General features: G+C 44.1%; 1 protein-coding gene across 5 annotated transcripts in view; it reads right to left on the reverse strand.

The window, feature by feature from the left end:
• The window catches only part of Ncald (neurocalcin delta), a 350,086-nt gene that overhangs the window by 260,045 nt on the left and 72,932 nt on the right, over window positions 1-17,109 (reverse strand). Inside the window, exon 1 of one of the 5 annotated variants that reach the window (XM_013512740.1) lies at window positions 8,136-8,588. The exons of the other annotated variants lie outside the window; for them this stretch is intronic. The gene's annotated coding sequence lies outside the window, so the exon portion shown is untranslated. Of the gene's footprint in view, window positions 1-8,135; window positions 8,589-17,109 lie in introns of those variants that run through there. 5 annotated transcript variants of the gene reach the window in all.

The following is a 17,109-nucleotide window of genomic DNA, read 5'->3' on the forward strand; positions in this document are numbered from 1 at the left end:
TTTTGTTCTCATTGGAATAAAGGTTTATTCTGTATATGGATTTGCCCTTTGCAGGACCACTCACTCACATACTGAGAGAATACCTTAATTGCCATGATGATAACCCTCACAACATTGCATCTGACCAAAGCACTAATCGCACAACCACAGAAGTGCAATAACTGGCTTGTGGCCATGGAATTCTCTGGTCTGGCTCCAGATGCCACCATCCAGAAACCTGACAGATGGGAGAAGTCATCTAGGAAAGGCTCCCTTACATCACAAAGTAAGAGACAGCACACTGAATGATCATGGTGATACCTATACAGCATATGCTTTGAATCAGCAACTCATATAAAACCAAGGGATAAAGTTGGAGGTTCCACTTGTACTGAGGCACCTAATAACCTAACTGCAGAAAAGTTTGCTGCCAATGCCTGAGATTTTCCAGTCACAGCTATCAGTTCCTGAGGAAAGATATTTCTACCAAAGGCACAAGAATGGTTCCATCGAACTCAAATTTGAGACTACCACCCACTGATTTTAGGTGTCTTGTGCCACTGAGCCAAGTGACAAAGAAAGCCTTTATTGTACTAAGTAGTGTGATTGGTCACGATTATTAAGGTGAAATAAGGTTATTGCTGAACATTGGGAGCATAAAGAAAGATGTCTATAATCCAGAGGGTTCTCTGGGATGCTGTTTTGACTTCCATTCCAATAGTAAAGTGAATAGAATCTTTCTACCACACCAATAAAGTCAGGTGACCAACTCTTCAGGAATGAAGATTTGTATTAATCCACCAGACCAAGAGGCTCACTGAAGGGAACAGAAACATAAGAAGGAGTAAAGAAAGAAGAGAGATAGAAATCAATTAGATATAAGTATGGATGTGGACCTAGAGACTGGTGTTGGTATATCACCTACCTATATCTATATCTATCATGGTTTTGTGATCGGTCACCAAAGTAAGGACTCATACTATATATATCTCCTTCCTTGCTTGGTGTGGATGTATTTGTACATAGAAATCATTTTTTCTTTTTTCCTTTAACCCAGTGTGCCATATAAGAAGTGTTGGCCAGTAGTTAACTTCACAGTTTAGTCTTTTGGATTACAAAATAAGTGGAATTTGCTAACCTCTAAGAGGAATTCACATCTCCAAAACATGGACACACAGCCTGATATCACCTTAGGGCAATGTTATGGTTTGTGTCTAGATGTTCCCCACAAAGCCTCATGCAGTCATAGCGCTTTTTTGGAGATGGTGGAATCTAGAGTGTATGACTGATTCATAGTGCAATGCTGGGATTAAGGGTGGGTGATTGCTGGATCGGTACACTGATTAGATTGGCACTGCCTTAATCCTGGTAGCCTGGGACAGAAAAAGGTTTGTCTCTCTCTCCTTTGTTGCTTTTGCTGTCTTCTGCCACCATGAACTGTTGCCCCTCTGCCATGCCACCCTGCCTTGGAGCCAGGCAGATGGACTGAAACCTCCATAGACTGTGAGCTAAATAAACCTTTCCTCCCTTAACTTTGGGTGTTGGGTATTTTGTCTCAGCAATGAGAAAAGTAACTAAGACACACAAGAACATGTCCACTTTCTGCTGATCCATAGCACTGGCAGAGGCATTGACATAGTGCTGTTGTTTATCAAGTTTATGCACAGATGCAGAAGAGGCAAAGAAGTAGCTCTACACAGACAGTCTCTGTCTCAGGTCCGTATTTACCCTTCTGCACCTTCCACTCTACTGATGGGGAAGGAAAGCAGCTTGGCTCACTCCTCTGAGTTACCATCGTACTTCTACCAGCAATGGCATTAGCAGCAGGCTGGAAGTCAGGTAGAAGGGACAAGGGTTTTCTTTCTCTGGGTCTCTGGTAGCCATGGGTGGCTAGCATAAGTTCTAATGGCAGAAGTAGACTGTGAGCCAACAGGAAGCAGGAACTGTCTTACACTTATGGGTCCCTGCAGTGCCTGGCCTAGAGATGTACTCATGGTAGACATGAGGGGTATTTTTGAGTTTTTATCAACCATTTGATAGTAAACCAATTGATAGTAAACCACTGATAGTAAACCAATTTACTAAGTATATAGTTCAGTAACATGCCCACTTTGGCAACACATATACTAAATTTAGTTCAGTAGTGTTCTCTATATCCACATCATTTTATAATGAATCTTTGGAACTTTTTCATAGTACAAAGTCTATGAAAGTCTATACCAATGGGGGCAAATCTATGGGACTTGTGTTATTTGTTTTTCTTTTAAGGCAAAAGATGTTAATGTATGAGGTGTTTTTTTGTTTTTGTTTTTGTTTTTTTCTAAAATAAAACCTCAGTATTCAGGCTTAATTGCAGTGTTGCCACTTTGCAATAAATAAGGGTTTGGGTTGCAGTGTGGGCACTTGTCTCTACAAGGTTCACCATCAGTGGCCTATACTATAAAGCAGCTTCCTTTTCCCCTTCTCCTCTGTCCCCAGTAACTACTGTTCTACTTTCCATTTTCATGAATTCAACTACTTCAGATAAGTAGGCACATAGATTTTTGGGTTTTGGTATTTTTTTCTTTAAAAATGTGTACAGTTGTAGAATATCACAGTTGAAGGAAATCTTAAAAGTCCAAGGTCTTGCCCAGGGACAGGTCTTACTTTCTTAATCTCTAGTTAGGTAACTTTTACCTTTGATGACTTAGTCTCTACTGAGGATCTCAGTGACTAGTTCAAAAATGGGAGACACACTATGGGTGGCTCCTCCTTGTGACAACAAAGTTCTTCCATGTGCTGAACCAAACTGATTCCACTGATCTCTCTTGCAGAAAGAACATCTCTGTTTACATGTTGCACTATTTTACAAACATGTTTTTATCACGTGTTTTGGCCTGCTATGAGACAGCAAGCATCCTATACAGAAAATCAGGAACATGAATAAAAATATCAGCTTCTGTTGGTATTGAACACTCAGCAAAGCATACAATGGGGCCAGAAGTCTCCCCAGCCCTGAGGAAGGTGGCAGAATTTGGGAATTAATAACAGGGTGTTTATGTGTATTCCTCAGGCCCAAAGGCTTTTAAAAATAAATGTTCCTCCACACATTCAGATTACTGACAGTTTCTCATTAGGTGGCTGTTTATCTCTTTACTAAATCAAAAGATTTTTCCCAGGTAGTCACAAAATTTGCCATGATTGCAGAGATGTAAATTGTTGCTAATGAAATTTCTTTTACAAAAACCTGCAGATCCAAAAGGATTTCTGGGACATAGAGGCAGGATGCAGTCTCTTCTCACAGCATCCCTAGAGCATGCACACCACTCCCTTCCCTGATGAACTGCTCATGTAAAAAATGTATAACACTGCATAGAAACACAACCAAAAATAACAGAATTTGAAGAACATGGACTATGGTAAAACCTCTCTGACAGAAGATGAGAGGCCAAAAATAAAAATCGGGAATACCCAAATATCAAGCAACCCATGATAAGCTAAATAAACTATGGTTCACTCAGAAAATGAAATTACAGGTACTGGCAAAAAAAAACCAAGGATCAACAGGACAGATTAGAAGATGCAGAAACAACTCCAGACACACTCAGCCACCTTATCTTTGACAAACGTGCCAAACACATTCACTGAAGAAAGATAGTCTCTTTAATAAGTATGGTGGGAAAACTGCCTCTGCACATGCCAAAGATTAAAATCGGACCCGTATCTTCCACCATGCTGTAAACTAAAGTCAAACTAGATCAAAGATCTAAATATTAAAACAGGAACATTAAATCTGCTGGAAGATAGGACAGGTAAAATTCTTGAAAATATTGGTGTAGGCAAAGACTATGAACAAAACCCCAATCACATAGCAACTATCACAAAGAATCAACAAGTAGGATCTCATCTTCTTAAAAAGCTTTTGTACAGTAAAAGAAACCACCAACAGAGTGAAGAGACAACCCACAACAAATGTTTGCCAGCTGTTCATCAGACAAAGGGTTGCTATCAAGAACATATAAAGAACTCAAAAAAAAATCACACCTCCTAAATTTAAAGACCCAATCCAAAAACAGGCATCTGAGATGAATACACACTTCTCAGATGAAAAAGTACAAATGGCAAATAAATATATGAAAAAATGTTTAACATCATTGGTGATTGGAGAAATGCAAATGAAAACAACACTGAGATTCCATCTCACCCCAGAGAGAATGGCTATCATCAAGAAATCAACCAATAACAAACGCTGACAGGGCTATCGTGAAAAAGGAACCCTCCTCCGCTGTTGGGACGTGTCTTGACTGGTGTAAGCACTATGGAAATCAGTATGGAGATTCCTTAAAAAAAAAACTAGGACTACAGGTTCCATTTGACCCAGCTATTACTTTTCTTGGTATCTTCCCAAAAGAATTAAAAACATCATACCACAGCAACATAAGAACTCCTGTGTTTATAGTGGCACAGTTGTAGTAGCTAAATCTTAGAAACAGCCCAAATGTCCATCAACTGAGGAACAGATAAAGAAAATGTGGGGTTTTTTTTACAATGGAATAAAAAGGATAAGCTTGAGACTTTCCTGGGTAAATGGATGCACCTTGAGATCATACAGTTAAGTGAAATAAATTGGAAACACGTGTTAAATTCTACATTGTTTCTCTGGTGTGAGAAACCAAAAGTGTAAAGAAGGACCAAAATGTATTTCAGGTATTGTGAAATAAGAAGAAAATGTTCAAAAGGGGAGGGGAACAAGAGAGAGGGGGAAAAGGAAAAGAAGGAAGGGAAAAGTAAAAGAAAAAGTGAGAAAAGAAGGAAAAAATGGAAACAAAGCTTTCATAAATGGGGAGGAAAAAGGAGAGCAGGTAGGGAAATGAGAAAAATGAAGAATCAAATTATATCACGTCCAGGTACAAATTCTCTATGATGAATGTGATCAATATGTATATCTAAAATGTGCCAATAAAATCTGATTGAAAGGAAAGAAAGAAAATGGAATTATATGAAACCATTAACAAAGGCAAAAAGTTATTCAGCAACAACTATGTGGCAGGCTTTATTCTAAGCAACTTACAAATACATTAAGACATTTAATCTTTACTACAGTCTTGGGAGTTATGAGTACTGTCCTTATTTTACAGAGAAAAAAGGAGGTTAAATAAAGGCCCAACGCAAAGATATTAGACAGTGCTCGGCCAGTACTCCTTCACATTCAGGCATTCTGGCTCAAGAGTCCATGTTCATAACCACCATATCATTAGCCTTTTCAAGGATATTCATAACATGTAAAAAACTGCACACCTATAAAATGTTTTAAAATGAGGAGACTAAATTATAGTCTGTGGGTGTTATATGTACTTAGTGTGAGCACACGCACACACACACGCATGCGCGCGTGCACACACCTTGGTTCACAAACTTAATTCTTTCCATGATTCTGGTCACAAACTCAATTGGATGAGAACTAAATCAAATTTCCCCATAAGGTAAACATTTTTTAAAAATTAACTTTATTGGTACACTTTTGATGTACATAATGATCACATTCATTGTAGGGAATTTGTGCCTATACATGATATATCTTAATTCTTCTTGCCCATTCCCCTCCTCTCCCTTCAACCCCGTCCCTTCTATAAGGTCGACATTGAACTTAACCATGAATTCGATTTGGCTCTCATCCAATTCGGTTTGCAACCCGAATTGTGTAAGAACTTAAGTTCGTGAGCCAAGGTGTACACACACACACACACACACACACACACACGAGATCCACTTATATGACCAAATGTTAACAGTTGTTATTTCTAGGTGTGGAGATTGAAGGGTATTTTTAACTGTCTTCTATTTTTCCCATTTTATTTTTTACAATTAACGCATATTATGTTTTTCATAATAAACACAAGAATGCTCTCGTTGTTGTCAAGCATGTGTTCCTGAGGAGTCTCTGCCTCCAGCCTAGAAGACAGAGGACACAGTTCTTAGCCGGACCGTTGGTAGTACCAAAGTACACTTATCAATTCATTGCCTTTCCTACTTAGGATACAGGAATTTTTTGTTTTCATATTCATGAAAACAAAAGGATAGATAATCTTGGCCTGAACTGATATCACTTCATCAATAAAAACATCTCCTATCAGTAAGCGATGTTGATTGCTTCAATCTGAAGGTTCCAAAGCCTCAACATGCATCCAGTTATGGTGTCCTTACTTCCCCTACACGCACTTCTCTGAGTTTCAACTTCACAAACAAAACTCCTGGCTGGCAAGGGCAGTGTCACTCAGGATGGGGACCTGGGACCTGTGTCTTGGGGTCCAGCACAGCCTCTGCTCACTGTCCCAAACTGACCCTGGAGCCCCTTGACGGTAATTCCCAATGAATCAATCACAGAATTAAATTCTCCCAGAAAAGGACAAGCAAGATATGATAGGAATTAAACCAGCACCTCTGCACACAGACTCTGCCCACACCACACAGAAAAAGAGCAACCGCCAACGGATCAGCGAGACAGAGACAATAAGTACATCCTCTCAAAGAACGCTGCTCAGGCTAAGAAATGTTCACTGCCCAGGTCATCAAGTGGGCTTCTAAGAAGTGGGACGAACCATGAGCAGATGCTGTGTCAGGTCCAGGAACTGTCTCAAGATCATCTCCATGGGGCATCTGGTATACTTGGTTATGCCCACGGCAGCAAAGCCCCTAGCAGAGAAGCCCTATTCCTGCAGCATTAGCAGAAGAGTTCATGACTACATGTAGGCTGTGTCCATATTTATTAGTAACCCATTCCATAATTCCACTTAAGACTCACCTAGCCTTGTAGAGACCTCCTGAGCTTAGAAACCACACCACTGTACTGGGCTGGGCAGAATTCCAAGATGGCCCCAGGCACACACCCAGTGTGACCCGGGGCCCCAGAGCATGGGTGGGGCCTGTGGGAATATGGGATGGGCACTTCCTCAGTTAGGTTACATGCTGTGGCAATGGCGATGGATGGGACCGTTACTCTGTCTTAGCTGAGTGGAGGAGGTTCCTAAGTCAGAGAGACAGTCCTGCTGGCCTGGAAGGAAGCACACGCCTGCCTGCCAACTGCTGACAGGGAAGGACAGGCGACCTCAGGTGACAAGAGAGGACCCAGCCATACCCAGTGGGACACTGGGAATGCAGCCCTGTCACCCCTGATGGAAGCCTCTGGAGACCCTGGCAAGGGCACCCCACTGCCGTGCACTGGGTGCTGGCCTCTGGGCCTTGGGAGATCACAGATTTGGGCTGGTTTTGTCCGGGCTGTACGTTGTGGCATTATGTTACACAGCAGTGGAAAATGAATGTGTCACTACGTCAGGACACGTTGGTCCTGATCTTTCTCACGCTCTACTGCCTTCAGACAGAGCGAAGGGATTGTGTCCATCACATTCACCCCAAAGAAACCAAAAGGCGAGTGCTGAGGGGTAACTGTTCCACAGAGCAGAGGTTATCTAACTTTTACATGCAGCTCATTTGAATTTTACATCATTAATACAATCGATTATTAAACTTTTACATGCAGCCGCATTTGAATGTTGTATCATTAATATGATTGATTACTAGGGGTTGATGAAGAGCGAAGGTTCTGGAGCCTGACAGCCCGCTGGATCCTGTTCCTCTGCCCTCCCACCCCCTCAGGCAGGACACCGAGCTCTCTGTGCCCCGATCTTCACCTATAAGGCAGGAGGGCGATAACATCCACTTCCTAGGGACCTGTGAGAATCAAACAAGTTTACATAAAGTCTAGCCGCTCACAGTAAGCACTGCATAAGTGTTTATTGTTGTGCGTATCAATGGTGTTATCTAATCAGATGAGGAAAGCCAAGTTAGCTTTGTTCTTTTCCCACAACAAAGGCTAAACGTGCTGCAGCCAGGGTGCCTAAGATTTCCTGTTGCTCCACAGGAAGCTCTGTGTTATCCTGGACAGAGGAGACCTGCAGCTGGGAAGCAAGGGCCCCACCCCCAACCACTGTCCTGTGCAGACTGGTTGGGAGCCAGGCAAGACGGCGTGAGCTCTCCATGCCTCCAGGGAGAGGGACTGCTGCAGGTGCGGGACTGCTGCCTTTGTCCCCTTGAAAGAAGAACCCCAGTTTCAACAGATTTCTGGTTTGAAATGAGGACAGAGACACACACGGGTCCCCCACCACCAGGGTCACAGTTACCTGGCCTGTGCCACCCAGTGTTGAGCCCAGGTGGGCTGGCAGTGGCTTGACAGCAGCTGACCTGCTGCAGGAGTGTGCTTGTTGCTGTGAACCATTCTCCTGAGGCCCTCTGTGGAGGCAGGATGGGACAGGAGCATTGGCAAGGCCTCCTGAGGGCTTCCGGTCCATGTGTGAAGAGGATGGTGGTGGTCTGTCACTGGGACTACACCAAGGAGGGCTGCCTACTGTCCCTCCTTCGTCAAACAGAGACAGACTTGGAAGTCACAGACCACACCTCCAGGCCTGGGTCCACCGTGACCTGGTCCCCGGGCACTGAGGTGACTACTACAGGGCGGTGACAGGTGTATTTCACAGTATGCTTGTTTGTCCTGTTGAGATGCTCTTGGCTAAAGGCCTTTTAAATCCTCCTCATTTGGCCTCTTCATTTCTCAATTCAAGTTTTAAAGAGTAGCTCTTGCTGCTGGGGGAAGAAATGAGGATCCGAGTGAATATCTAATTATCTCCTTTGTTGATTTATTTCTTCACTTTTTCCTGTGTCTCCACTCCTCCCCTTTATATTTTTCACGCCACATGGACAAACATGCCAAATGTCTCCTTTTTCTTTTCCATATTTCCAAAAGTCACACCTCCCCTAAAGCAAATCATTGAGACAGAGGAAATGGAAAAGGACGATGAAAGGCACTTCACCCTGTCTCCCGCACACACAAGGGCGTATTGGTTAGTTTCAGAGTTTACCTTAATTCACCTGGAAGACGCCCTCGAAGCCCTGAGAGGAGGTCCCCATAGGGAGGCCCCGCCCGCAGACCTGTGAGCCTCACAGTCGTCACTCTGTAATACATGGATGGCCTGCCTGGTGCAGGGCTGTGCATCCCCCCGAAGAAGCCCAGCACGAGCCACCAGGAGCCATGTGTGCCCCAGGCCACTGGCTTGGGACAATCCACGAACCAGAGAGTAAGAGGTTCTTTCAAAAAAGCCCATTTGATACAGAGAATATAGACCCTGCAGACAGGCATGTGGAGCCCAAAGAGTGAATCAGATCAAGAACTACTTTCTGAAGACTGCTGTCCCCAGCCCTGTGAGCCAAGAAAGCTTCCCGTGGCAAGTGCCAGAAGCCCAGAGGACAGCGGGGACAAGGCACCTGTCTGCACAGAAGGCAGCAAGCAGAGGAAAGGCTCCTCTGCTGGCCCAGCTCCCCACCCTCCATATCTGACCAGAGAAAACTGTTCCCTCTTTCTAATCAAGCAAGTTAAGTCACCTTCTACTGTATTATTAGCAGCCAGCTGCCCCATTCAGGTGTTACCCATGGAGTGAAAGGACCGTAAGATAGGTCCTCTCCAGGGGAAAGTCCCCACCAAAGCCCTCGGCAGCAAATTCTACCCCGGCAATGCTTGGTCTTGGTCAGATAGGACATACAACCCACAAAAAGTGTGCTCTCCTTGTTACTTATTCACCAGAATACAAATTGGGAAATTTTTCTGTCGCAGTTTAGAAAAGTAATAGACACCAAGGCAGAATGGCAAAGGTAATGTCCATGAACCAGTTAGAGGAATTCGACCCCAGAAGTCAAAGACCACAGAACACCTTCTGAGAAGGAAGTGGGGGAGGAAGACGTATGTGGAGGGGGCTGTGCTCTCACCCCTGGGAAAGGGGAAGGGTCGCCATTCTCTCACAAACCTGGGACCCAGAACTAGGACCCCTTGGAGCTTAGCATGAGACGCCCACAGGTGGAAGGTGGCAGGGCCCAGAATCCTCCAGCCGCTGTTGGCGGGAGCCAAAGGGGAGGCGGCCAGGTTGGAGCCCAGGCTGACCCGGCATCTCTGAACGAGGGACGCAGCCCAGAGACTTAGAGCCACCGCAGGAAAGCAGGGCGCCGGGTCCTGCCTCATAGAGTCTCCTACACGCTGGCTGAGCCCTTGTCTGGGAATAGCTGGAGGCGACATCAGTCTCCCTGGGGCGGAGACAGAATGATTGCAGAGCCAGAAGCACACAGAAGACCCAGGAGGAAGGGTCCCCCTGGTCGTGGGAGGCCGGGGCAGGAAGTACATCCTCTCATGGCAGCAACACAAGACACAAACTCGATGGCTCCCTCCTCCTTCATCCCAACACGGGAGACTGAGACGTAGTCACTAGGAGAGGTGAGCACGTGAATGAACCAACCTCACTCCACGGGGCTCCAGCAGCACACCGACTACAGATCAGATAAGTACAGCGCCCTCTGCACAGCCTCTATGAATCTTCTCTTCAACATGTGCAGTCTTCCGTGTATGAAGAGCAAAGTATAAGCTCACCTCTCACACTGCTCACACTGGCTAATTTTTATGTTGTCTTTACAAAATCAAGGGCAAGCCAGGCCTGGAGGTGCAGGCCTGTGATCCCAGCACTCGGAGGCTGAGACAGGAGGATCCTTGAGAATTTGAGGCCAGGCTGGGCTATATAGTGAGACCCTGTGACAAAACAAAATAAAACAAAACTCAGGGCATTGAAATGTATTCCCCAGTTAGTACATGGCTCTTATGTGTTTTTTACCCATTTCCACTTTAGGATAACATTTTACTAAAGTTTAAGCTTTGGAAATTCTTCTTGCAAGCAAAAGGTTTTGGAGTTGGGGGCTCTGCTCGGTTTGGCGCATGTGGTGTTCTTTCTGCAGCTTTTTATAGTTGGTGACAGTTGTCTTACCCTTAACCCGGAGACAAGGATCCGTATTCCTGATAAACAGTAACAGGCTGTCACAGGTTGGAAATTCTATGTGCGTGAAATGCTTTAGAAACAGTAATGATAAAGGCTGTGGATTTGGGGCTGGGAAAAGCCAACGGAGTTGAAGCTATTAAGGAGTAGCCTGTCAGCGTGAAGGGGAAATGGGAGAGGTCAGCAAACGGCTGCACGCCATCCCACACAACCCCAAGTGTCTACAGCTACAGCTGTTGTACGAACCAGGCTGAAGCTGGATGGAGGAGCCGTAAACAGACAATTCCATAACTGCTCATTTTCTTCACTTCTCTTCCCCTACCTGAAGGGAAGGCCAAGCCAGAAGGAAGACATCTGGTGGCTTTCCCTGAATTCTGGGGCTCTGGATATATTTCTCCTGAGAAAACATAACTTGACCATTCATTCAGACTCTTGTTTGCCTCCAGTGACTAAAATTGCAATGTTTCCAGAATCTCTGAGCAACTACCCCAGAACTGCACCATATTTTCATTTACTTACAGCGATTTATAGCTTTTGTTTTAAGCAGACCTCATTAAAACAATCCATGGAAAACTACTATGCAGATTATTTTTAAATAATTCCATTTTAAGAACCTAAGAAGAATCCATTCAAGTCTGATAAAAAAAAATACTGTAAGATACAGAGGAGAAAGACTTGGAAAGATAATTAGAGATTCAATGGAATTATTATTTACGATTAAACAGATCACAATCATTAATTCTCAGTAGGGAATCTGAGGCTGCATAAAAATGTATTCAGAGAGAGAAATGTTTGGGAAATTCTCCTCTGGCCTGAGAAAAGCACAAGTTATCATTCACAGGGACAAGGAGGCGGGACCTGCCTCATCCCACACGTGCAGCTGGCAGGGTAGCAATACAGAGAAGAGATTCCTACCAATAGGCACCAGAAAGGACTCAGAAAGGCGTCCAAAGAGCGGAACCAAGAAGAGGTACGAAAGACCCCTTTCACACACAGGGAAGCTCTTTAGAGTCACAATTGAGAAACAGCTCTGGGTTAAGTTGCACCACTGCCCCAAGTAGCTCCACGCCTTTGGGCAAGGTACTCTGGTCTTCCTAGGTGTAAGCTTGAACCCAAGAACCGGGACAATAACTATCCACTAGGCGGTTCCTGTACGGACTCAATTTGTCAAGACACAGGAAGTGCTGAGAACACAATAGGTGACTTAAGCACCCTGTCCCCACACTGAAAACAGCTCTATGAAAAAGAATGAAGACAATTTAAAAGAAAACCAAGGCTCTTGAAAGTCAGCAACCACTCAACATCACACACAAACTTAACTATCTGTCCACAGCAGCATGGCCGCCCCGCGGGGCCAGGGGACCATGTCGGGCAGGAAGCAAGTTGAGTTTCACTTCCTGTTGCTGCTCCCGGCTTTACTCTGACAGCGGGGTCACTGAACATGACCAACAGGTTGTGACCTGCCTTGTTCACAGGGGCTTCAAGTACACTGTTGTGATCCTAGACCATTAACCCTGGAGGAAGATGTGGTTCAAATCTCAGTTCAACCTCCACCACCTGGACAACCTACAGAATGACGCCTTAGCTTCACTGAAATGTACACAGGTCATGCAGAGACTGGGGACACTGTGCTACTTTACCAGATGTTTGGGAGAATGAAATTAGAAAACATTTACATTCGATTATGTAACTGAATTACAGTCTTTTTAGATAAAATGTGGCTTAGATGGAAAAAAACCCACTGGCCCATGGTAAACAACCTTCTGCTATTCTTGTTATCATCACCATCTTCAATATAGAGTTAAGCTACTCAGTTGAAACCTGAATGTTCTCTACACCACTGGCTTCTAAGCATTTTCTACCACACTCAAAAGGGGAGAAATTCACTGCAGTTCAGTATATCCATGCATATCTGTCTGAAGCAAACGTTCTTCAACACAGTTATTTTTCCTTAACATACACAGTGAACTCTGGTATTTTGCATTGTTTTCCATACCTTTTATTTTGTCACAACCCACTACTGATCCCATGATCACCAACCAGTTGTCAGCCATTGTACATACAATGCCACATTTCTTTGTTTCTGCCAATTGTTCCCAGGACCCCACAAGAGTGTGTAAGAACATGCCAGCTGTCTTCCAAGGGGACAGTACCACTGTGCATTCTCACCAGTGGCTGAAGAGAGTTCTTGCTCCACACTCTCTCCAGCACTGGGTGGTATCAATGTATGGGGTTTGGTGTGTGTAGTAGAAAATCACTGCTGTTTTATTTACAATCTCTAAGGAAAGGGTATGTAGAGCTTCTTATCATACGCTTATTTGCCAGCTACATCTCTTGTATGGTGAGGGTTATGATTTACATCTGGTTGTCTCCCCAGGAGCCTCAAGCAGCATAGCCAGGGCTTTGGGAAGGGAACTGGATCATGGTGGTTTACAGGGACTGGCTATTAGGAGGTGGGGCCTCGTTGGAAGAGGTGGCCACTGTGGGCGTAGCCTGGGAGGGTTCCTCTCCCTCTCCAGCTCCTCCCTGCTCTCTCTGCTTCCTGCCGCCACGCTGTGAGCAACTCTCCTCCACCATGCTCTCTGCCATGCTGTCCAGCCTTGGAGCCAGCTGACCGAGGGCTGAAACTTCTACAGAATGTGGGCTAAAACAAACCTTCTCTCCTTTACATTGTGGCTGTCAGGTGTTATGTCCCAGCAGCAAGAAAGTGACTAAGTCATGAGGTGTCTATTCAGATATTTTGCCCATTTTTTTCCAAATTGGGTTGTTTTCTTATTGCTGAATTGTAAGAATTCTTTGTAGATTTTGGATAGAATTCTTTATCAGACATAGGTTTCTCAAAGAGTTCTCCAAGTCGGAGGCTTTTCATACTCTTAATAATCCTCATTTTTGACTAAAACTGTCAGTCTATAGTTAGCCATGTACCTATTTTGGAACATGCATATGGACAGAGTTAATGTTACACAACAGAAACACCAAGGTGAGATGCTGAATACTGAAATAGCTACCTACTGGTCAAGAATTTTTTCTATTCTACATATAAATATTATTATCTCTAATATGCTATAGGGCCTCTCTAGGGATTAAAAAATGAAGACTTCCATTTTTAGGCTCCCATCTTATTAAAAACAAGACCACTGTAAAAATACATATATTTACATGTTTTTATATAGTATATGCTTTACACATAGTATATACAGTGATATCTCAGTTCACAGACTCAATTTGTTTTATGGTTTTGGAAAAGATGGTCCTGTTTGTGTTTGTATGGAAAGATGGCTGTGGTCGTGTTTGTCACCCAATGCAGAGTTTGCAAACACAAACAAAATTTTGTCAAACACTTCGGTTGCGAGCTACATTGCTTGCAAACAAAAGCGTTCATGAACTGAAATACCACTATATTAGTTGCATTTACATGGTATATACTATACTTTATATACTAAACAGATGCACAAAAGTAACTTTTGTACAAAATCACCAAAAAAAATCACACTGGATTCCCAGAGCCTCATTTGGAAGTCAAGAGCCTGACGGTAAGGTTCAGGCCAACCTTTGCCACTGTCCAGCAGCACCCTGGCTCCTTTCTTCCAGATCTTGTTTTGAGCTCTCTGTACAGTTTGGTGGCAACCTCTGATTCTCTGGAGCCGGGGACTAGGTTGGCATCCTGACCCCACCTCAGGAGTTGTGTGACTGTGTTACTTTTCTCTCATTGCTGAGACAAAATACCTTATGCCCACAATTAAGGAAGGAAAGGTTCATTTAGCTCACAGTTTGTAGAGGTTTCAGTCCCTAATCAGCTAACTCCAAGGCATGACAGCAAAAAGCAACAAGAGCAAAAGGGAGGAGCAACCCTCTTTTCTGTCCTTTATATTGTATGCAGGCTACCTGCCCTTGGGCACGTACAGCACTCACACCCCCAATCCCAGCACTACACAATGAACAAATCACAAACTCTAGATTCAGCCACCTCTGAAAAGGCTGCTCCCCCATGATTACATGAGGCTTTGGGGGAACATCCAGACACAAACCACAGTAGTGACCTTAGGTGGATGGTTAGGGCAGCAGATAAGACTCCTCCCCAGAGTGTGGTGGTAAGGAGGGTGAGATAACGCAGACAAGGAAGGAGGACAGGGACCAAAGCATGGTGTCAGCAAGAACTTAAAAATGGCCAGTGTCTCCCAAAGAAAACCCCAAGCATCTAACTTTGACACTTCAGCTAACCCCCCTCAACTCCTTAAGAATTTATGCTGGTGCTTTCATTATTATGAAAAGATAAAACCACCTCTCCACCAGTAGTATTTCTTTATCACGCCTTATCCACTGCTGCTTGTCCAGGCTGCCGGGCTCCATGGACATTTGACCTAATGCCCTCATTCCACAGTGCTGAGCCCCAAAAAAGCAACAAGGAGAAGTGGCTGGGAGGAATAATGGGAGCAGAACAGTCTCAGCCCATGACCCAGTTCTCAAAGACAAGGTCACAGTGTGTCACATGGAATCCAAATTATAGTGTATCAGGCTACCAAAAGGAGGTGGATTGACAACGGGTGGTCAACTTGTAACACCCAACTGAATTGAAATAGCATGGTGCCGGGTGTGGGAGGCCCACCTGAGGACTGTTGCCAACAGCATAAGAGGCAGGACTGGAGAAGAAGAAGAAAAGCTCTTGGGTGCTGTTAGAAGTTGTAAGAAGCTGTTGGTTCTTTTGGAGGAGTTTGTCACGCAGGCTTTCCTGATGAACTTGACTGTTCTTATTGGAGGAGGAGCTTGGGACCTCGTTGTCACTGAGAATGGTTACAGTTCACTTTGGGGGAGCTCTGGTCCTCACTTTGAGCCTCGCTTCCTAGCTCTGGAGGGGAAGATGGTGCACTGCCGGTGTCCTGGAGAAGCTTGTTGTGATGGCTTTCCTGATGGGAACTTGGCTTTCCTTATCATCAGAAGAGCTCAGAACCTCACCATTGCTGAGGATGGCTGTGGTACTTTTCAAGGGAGCTCTGGTTCTTACTTTGGATGTTGCTGCCTGGCTCCAGCTCAGATGGAGCATAGACTGGCATAGACTTTCCAGCTGCCACCATTGACCTTTGGGCCTTCCCAGCACAGATCCGTGAAACAGGCCTGCACGAGACATCGTCATGGGCTCTTGGCCTCTAGCTGGACACGTAGGAGGCATTGTTATGAGCTCTAGGTCTTCAGCCGAACTCATGCAGGATATTACCGTGGGATCCAAGCCCTCAGCTGGATTCTTTGGTCTTTAGTGTGTGGATAGATATCCTGCACTCTCTTTGTATATGATTCTTTGGGTGACTATTATAAAATAATTCTATAAACTATGTGTCCTGTATTAAATTGTTCCCCCTTGCATAACCCCAAACTAAAACACATAATGTCCCAGTAGTTCTAAACTTTTTAAAACATCTGACTTCTGAAAGGTGTCATTGCTGGAAGGTGTATATTCTAGATAATAATAAGGAAGAATGTTGAAGAAAATTGTTCCATAAAATTGAAATAAAGTAAGAAAATGTCTAAACCACAACTTTCCCCAAGAACTATATCCTCCAGAATTGTTCTACTCCCCCGACAAAAAAAGATATGTTCTTTGGATTTTTACCTTCAGCATGGCAAACAGGAAGTCTCTCCCAGAAGCACCTTATAAAGTTATCCAAAGGGCTGGTTTTTTTAAGTGTTTCATGATTGGCAGATTAATAGAATTTTTTTGAAGAAAATAATATAGTTCTTCTGACATGTTGAGAACATGCACTTTGAGCTCAGTAATTACCGCAGATGAATCTTAATGACACAGTTGGGAAGATCATAGCCTAAGAACATCAGAAAAAAAGAAAAAAAAAGGCAAAACCCTCCCACTGGCATATGCATTTTCTCTCTAATGCATTTAGGTCCAAAAACATTTAGGAATTGCTGCCTTCTACTCACAGGCTCTCTCTGGACCTGGCTTCAGTGACAGCTGCTGTGTGTATCCTCTGTATCCTCACCGCCATTATCTTGGAAGGACAGGAGGAATAAAAGCCATTAGAAATACCACATCTTTTTTATCCATTCCTCAGTGGATAGGCATCTCAGTTGTTTCCAAGATTTAGCTGTAACAAATTGTGCTGCTATAAACATGGGTGCACATATATCACTGTGGTATGATGTCTTTAATTCTTCTGGGAAAATATCCAGAAGGGTGAATAGCTGGGTTAAATGGGACTTCCAATCCTAGTTTTGTGAGGAATCTCCAAACTGATTTCCACAGTGGTTTGACCAATCTACACTCCCACCAGCAGTGGAGTAG

The sequence above is a fragment of the Chinchilla lanigera genome, unplaced genomic scaffold (genome assembly GCF_000276665.1).
Source record: "Chinchilla lanigera isolate Chin_1 unplaced genomic scaffold, ChiLan1.0 scaffold00016, whole genome shotgun sequence".
In the NCBI taxonomy this organism is placed as follows: domain Eukaryota; kingdom Metazoa; phylum Chordata; class Mammalia; order Rodentia; family Chinchillidae; genus Chinchilla; species Chinchilla lanigera.